Here is a 6930-nt window from a genome sequence, read left to right on the forward strand (position 1 = left end):
TAGAATCAGGAAGTATAATGACTTGAAGCAAAATAAATAAAAGCAAATCCACATATACATCATATCTCACTAGAGAAAAGTCTTTTATTTTTTTCACCATCCAAATTTGACAGGGAGATACAAAGTAAGGTGACAAATTTTAAATATCAAACTTTAAAAACATTATTATGGGTATATTTAGTATGGATACATCATGCATTGGCACCATCCTTTCCCTCATCCCTATCCCCATTTTGCTGGAGGTTCTCCTCAGTGGGGTTGCAGGTATTCCCCATGGGATTATGGGTTACACATTATGGGGACAGAAGTCAGTTGTTGGGGGAGGCAATGCGTTTGGGCATGATGTCCCAACCTGTGGCTCTTACAATCTTTCTGCCCCCTCTTTGGCAAAAGTCTTTGAGCCATGGTTGGTGTACTTTAAGTCTACTTCAGTGATGAGTTCTTAGGAGCCTCTGGATCTCTGCTTTGGTAAGTGTTTAGTATCCTCAGTGTCTGTCTCCTTCACCCTGGCACTGATTGTCAAGCTCACCGTGGTAGTTACATTCTTGCTCATCTTCTCAATTCCTTTGTGGTTTCAGCTATGGCTTGGCTGAAGTACAAGGGATAATTTATCTTTACAGGTCTTCCTAACTTCTGAAAAAGAAAACCAGATTCTCCAACAGACAGTGAAGCCAGCATAGGTTAAATGAGGTAAGTGTTATCAATTTAGGGAGAATTTGATGGATGTAGGTCCCCTTTTGGCCAAAGACTAGTGAGAGGCTGACAGTGGAGAGCATAATCTTTGTCTCCTTTTTTTAGTGTGTGTGGTTACTTGACCTAAAGTCTGGTCTTTAATTCTGTTCCATTGGTTTACATTCCTGTCTTATGCCAGTACCATACTATTTTTGTCACTATGGCTTTGTAATATAGCTTTAGATCAGGTATGGTGATCCCACCAGAGGTGTTTCTTTTACTGAGAATATGTTTGGATATCCGAAGTCTGCTGCTATTCCATATGAATTTTGAGATCCTTTTTCTATCTCTGTGAAGAATGACTCTGGAATTTTTATTGGTACTACATTAAATCTGTATATTGCTTTTGGTAGAATTGCCATTTTCACAATATTAATTCTACCTATCAAGGAGCATTGGGGATTTTTCCATCTTACTAAGTCCTTCTCAATTTCTTTTTTGAGTGTTTTTATGCTTTCATTATAAAGGTCTTTCACATCCTTGAGTAGTGTTATTCCAAGGCATTTAATTTTTTGTGGGTATTGAAAATGGGACAGATTCACTGATTTCTTTCTTTGTATATTTGTCCTCTGCATATAAAAAGGCTACAGATTTTTGTGTGTCGATTTTGTATCCTGCCACTTTTCTGAAGAAAAACTTTCAGAAGTTTTTAGATGGAGACTTTCAGGTCACTATCTATAGGATCATGTCATCTGCAAATAGGGCTAACTTGACTTCTTCCATTTCCAGTTTGTATCCTTTTTATTTCTTTCTCCTGTCTTATTGCTTTGGCTAGTACTTCTAGTACTATGCTGAAGAGTAGTGGTGAGAATGGGCTACCTGTCTTGTTCCCAATGAGAACTCCTTGAATCTTTCCCCACTAAGTATTATTTGGGCTTTAGGTGTTTTATATGTAGCCTTTATTGTGTTGTGATAGAAACCATCCATGCTTATTGTCTTCAGTGTTTTGATCATGATGTGATGTTGAAATTTGTCAAAAACCTTCTCTGCATCTATAGAAAAAATCATGTGGTTTTTGTGATTAAGTTTATTTATGTGGTGTATTACATTGACCAATTTCTGTATGTCGAATCATTTCTATGTCCTTGATATGAAGCCTACTTGATCAAGGTGGATAATGCTTTTAATGTATTGTTGAATTTGATTCATGAGGATTTTATTCAGGATCTTTGAATCTAAGTTCATCAAAGATATAAATCTATGGTTTTCTTTTCTTATTGTATCTCTGTCTGGTTTTGGTATTAGGATGATGCTACCTTCATAGAAGGAATTGGGGGGTATTCTCTGTTCTCTGATTATGTGAAACAGTTTGAGAAAAATTGGTTTCAGTTCTTCAATGAAGGTTTGATAGAATTTGGCTGAGAAGCCATAGATTTTTCTTTTTGGAGAGGTTTTTGATAACTTGTTCAATGTTTATTGGTGTGATAGGTTTGTTTAGGAGGTTAATCTGGTCCGAGTTTAGTTTTGGTAGGTTGTATATGTCTAGGAATTCATCCATTTCTCCAAGGCAATCCAATTTTGTGGAGTAGAGGTTTTGGACAAAAGTCCTGATGATCTTCCAATTTCATTTATGTCTGTTGTGACTTCTTCTTGTTCATTTCTGATTTTGTTAATTTGAGACTTCTCTTTTTTTCACTTTATCAAACTGGCCATGGGTTTATCAATCTTTTATTTTTTCAGAGAAGCAGCTCTTCATTTCATCAATGTTCTTAATTATTTTCTTAGTTTCTAATTCATTAATTTCTTTTCTGATCTTGATTATGTCTTTCTATCTGGAGCTCTTTGGGTTAGATTCTTCTTGTTTTTCCAATGCCTTTTGATGGATGGTTATGTTATTAATTTGAGATCGCTTTGTCTTTGTTATGAAGGCATTTAATGCCCCCTCAGGACTTCCTTCATTGTGTCCCATAAGTTTGTAAGTTGTGTTCTCATTGTCATTCAATTCTAGAAATTTTACAATTTCTTTTTTCATTTCTTCCACTCCCCATTTATTGTTTTAAAGTGTGTTATCCAGGCTTCAGGAGCTGGTGGAATTTCTGAAACACCTCTAGTTGTTAATTTCTAGCTTCACAGCATTGTGATCTGATATGATACAGAAAGTTACTTCAATGTTCCTCAATGTATGGAGGCATGCTCTATGTCCCAATATATGATCAATTTTGGAGAAGGTTCCACATGCTGCTGAGAAGAATGTATATTCTGTAGAATTGGGGTAGAATGTTCTGTAGATGTCCATTAGGTCTAGCTGATCTATGGTGGTGTTGACTTCTTTAACTTACCTATTAATTTTCTGCTTGGATGATTTATCTATTGATGATAGTGGAGTGCTGAAGTCCCCAACTATGATGGTGTCAGTTTTTATTTCTGTTTTATTCTCAAGTAGGTTTTGTTTTATAAACTATGGTGCATCTTGTTTGCCGCATATAGATTTATGAATGTGATGTCCTCTTGTTGTATCATTCCCTTGATGAGGAAGAAATGGCCTTCTTTGTCCTTTTTGATTACTTTTGGTTTGAAGTCTATTTTATCACATATTAATATAGTAACACCTGCTTTCTTCTTATTTCCATTTGGTTGTAATATCATTTGCCAAGCTTCCCATTATTTTCCATCACTTTCACCCTGAGGAGGTATCTGTCTTTAGTGGTGAGATGTGTTTCTTGAAGGCAGCAAATCAAAGGGTCCATTTTTTTCTGATCCACCCTGTTGTGTCTGTTGATGAGTTAAGACCATTCATATTTAAGGTTATATCTGTGAGATTTGATTTAATTCCTACCATGTTGAGGTGTTTTAGTGTGTTTGGTGTTTTCTTGAACTTTGTACTTTTTTGAGCCTGCTCTAGATTTGGTTATTGTGATCTTCTTGTAGGCTCTTGAGATTGGTTGTTTGACTCTTCTCTGTGGAGAATTTCCTGAAGTATTCTCTATAGGTTTGGCTCTGTGCTCATGTAATCATATGGAAATTTTTCCTGTCACCATCTATTATGAGGGATATTTTCAGTGGGAACAGTAGTTTGGGTTGGAAGCCATAGTTATTATTATTATTGTTTTAGATTTTATAGTGCTCTATTCCAGGCCCTTCTGGCTGTCAGAGTTTTCATTGAGAAATCTGAGCTAATTTTGATGGAGTGGCCTTTTTATATAATGTGTTGTTTCTCTCTTGCTGTTTTTAGCACTTTCTCTTTTTATTGTTTAGAGTTTTAACGATGTTGCAATCAGGCTTGCACTGCTGGCAGAAAACACCCAACTAAGAGCAGCTTGTGGGGATAAAAGGTTTGTTTTGGCTTACAGCCTCAAGGGTAGGGGACAATGATGGCATAAGCAGAGAGTGAACATCACCATTTGCCCAAGATCAGATGGACAGCATCAGAGGAGAATGTGCCACACATTGACAACAGTAAGCTGGCTATAGAACCCATAAGCCTGCCTCCAACATTACACTGCCTCCAGAAGGCTTCAATTCCCAAATTGCCATCAGCTGGCAACCTAGCATTCAGAACACCTAAGTTTATAAGGGACAACAGACTCAAACCACCACAAATGGTGATATGCCTTGGAGAGTTCCTCCTTTGGTCAAGTCTGTTTGGACTTCTGCCAGCTTCTTGTATCTTGGTGAGGCTCTTTTGAGAAGGTGGGAAAGTTTTCCTAGATGATTTTGTTGAATAAATTCTCTATGCTTTTGGTCTGAATTTCTTCTCCTTTTGTTATACCCATGACCCAAATGTTAGGTCATTTTAGGGTGTTCCACAGTTCCCTCATGTTCTGTTCACAAGATTTTTTTTAAGTTATTAAAGTTTTTGGACTCCCAAACTGTTTCTTCTGTCTTGTCTTCCAGCTTTGCAGTTCTTTCTCCACATGATTAACTCTGCTCTTGAGGATTTCTAGAGAGATGTTCACTAGTTCAATATGGTTTGTATTTTATGTTGCCTTTTTCTGTATAGTATCCATCCCTTTGTCAAGTTCCAACTTTAGGTCATGTTTTGATTTTCTTAATGCTTCTTGGAATTCATTCTTGCATTTACTTATGTCTTCATTAAGCTTATTCAGTTGGTTATTGAAATCCCCTATTTTTTTTTTTTTAGCTCACCTTCAGTTCACTTAGCTTTCCTTTGAGGTCTCTCTGAGTTTTGTCTATTAGATCAATCCTGGTGAACACAGCTGTATGGATTTAATTTATGTGATTGTTGGGGTTTTTTGTTGTTTGTTTGTTTGTTTTGTTTTGTTGATTTGCTGCCTGTTCTGCCACTTGCTTGGTCAGGGTCACATATATTGTGTCTTCATTTTGGGGTTCTATTCCTGTTGTTTCCTCTATGTTTTTACTGGAGACTTCCATTGGGGGACTAGGAAAACTTGTTGGAGCTCCCTCCATTTGATGTTTCATGTTGTTTATTTTGTGTTGTGGTCTGTCCATCATAGTGTGGGAAACCTTTTTAATTAAGGAAGAAGCAAGAGTTTTCTTTTATCGTGTCTTCAGTGAGTATTCTGTCTTACGTTTAACAGGATAAGCTAATGATAGCTTTGTATTTTGAGAAGTGCAGGTTGTGAACATGGCAAGTGCACCAGCTGCTCTGGGCTGGTGCTTAATAACAAAGGTGGGATTGGAGGCTGGGATCCCTTTCTCCTGCTCTCATCTGTGTCTCCTTATGGCTCTGGGGCTGAGAGAGGGAAGGCATGTGGTCACAGACAGATGCAGTGGGGGTGGGAGGGCAGGAGGGAAGACACATGGTCACCAACAGATGTAGTGGGAAGGGGTGCTCTGAGAGACTGGGAAGGTGTGAGGGCCACAGTCAGCATGTACAGCAGAGAACCTCGTTATGGAGTGGCAGCTGGGGCAAGTGGTTGGGGGGACCCAGTGTTATAGTGGGCTACTCAAGAGCTTGGGAATCAGCAGATTCCAAACTGTGCCCCTCCACGCCCACATACTAGATGTCTGCTAAAACCTACTCACACTGGAGCCCTACATACTTGCCTGATATTACTCTAGGAGTTGAAGTGGGTTAGGAAGATGCCATTTTGACCAAAAGTCAAGTCTTTAGACATCAAACCAAAGAAACCAACACTGATATCTGACATCTCGATGGTTACAATGGCAACTAGAAATAGCAAATAAAATATACTTAAATTACTGAGGTACAAAAGAAATATAAGACTTCTGGCTAAGATGGTGACTGCCTAACTGTGACACATCCCCAGGAAAGAAAAGCAAGGCATTAAGGGTTCACTGGGACTTTTCAGGAAGAGCATTCTCTAATATGTTGCCAGTGGGAGGGCACAGAGGGGAAAAACGGGAGCCGCTGATTCCCTCAATCACGGGTGGCCCACCAGTCCCCAGCCCCCCAAGCACCTGTCGTATCCACAGTCCCAGCTTCAGGATACCACTGCACTTAGTCTAGGCAAGGGGACACAGGCCAACATGGTTCCACTTGCCCCACTGCACAGGGGCGATTGCCCTGCTACTCCTGTCCACGCGTGACCTTGGCCAGGCTCTGCCCCCTGGCCTGCTGGAGCTCAGGCACAAGCAGTCCATTTTTCCAACACATATGCATCACTGATCCCTTTTGTGCAAGCTTAACCTGCTCTTTCCATTTGCCCACTTACTGCTCCAGCCACTGCCCATTAATGTGCGAGCTTAGGCCCATTCCACCTGCCTACATGAGCTCAGGCTCACTCTGCATGTCCACCTGCACCAGCTCAGGTACAAGCCCCTGCCTGTCTGCCATGTCAGCTGACCACCACTGCCCTTTTGTGGGTAAGCTCAGACTTTATGTGTCCCAGTGTTCCACCACATGCAAGTTTAGGCTGCTTTGGTGCTTGGTGCTTCAACATCCATCTGAGTGCGAGCACAGGCAGCTTTGGTGCATCACCGCATGAAAGCTCAGGCAACATTGGCACCCCTGACATGCAGGAGCTCAGGCTGCTTTGGCATTCTGCAAATGAGAGCTCAGGCTGCTTCAGAATCTGGCCTCAGGCTGCTTCAGCTTCCTATTGTGTTTGAGCTCAGGCTGACCCACACACCCAGATTAGCTCAAGACCAGTCAGCCCATCTGCTTGCCTGCCAGCTAGCCCAGGCCAGCTCCCCAAGAGGCACCACTTCCTCTGCCTTTTGAGAACACAGTCCTACTCTCCCTGCCCATACACTGTGATGGGAAGATCACAGCACAAAAGGAATAACATGAAAAATTAAATGCAAGTAAATCCA

The sequence above is a fragment of the Jaculus jaculus genome, chromosome 1 (genome assembly GCF_020740685.1).
Source record: "Jaculus jaculus isolate mJacJac1 chromosome 1, mJacJac1.mat.Y.cur, whole genome shotgun sequence".
Classification (NCBI taxonomy): domain Eukaryota; kingdom Metazoa; phylum Chordata; class Mammalia; order Rodentia; family Dipodidae; genus Jaculus; species Jaculus jaculus.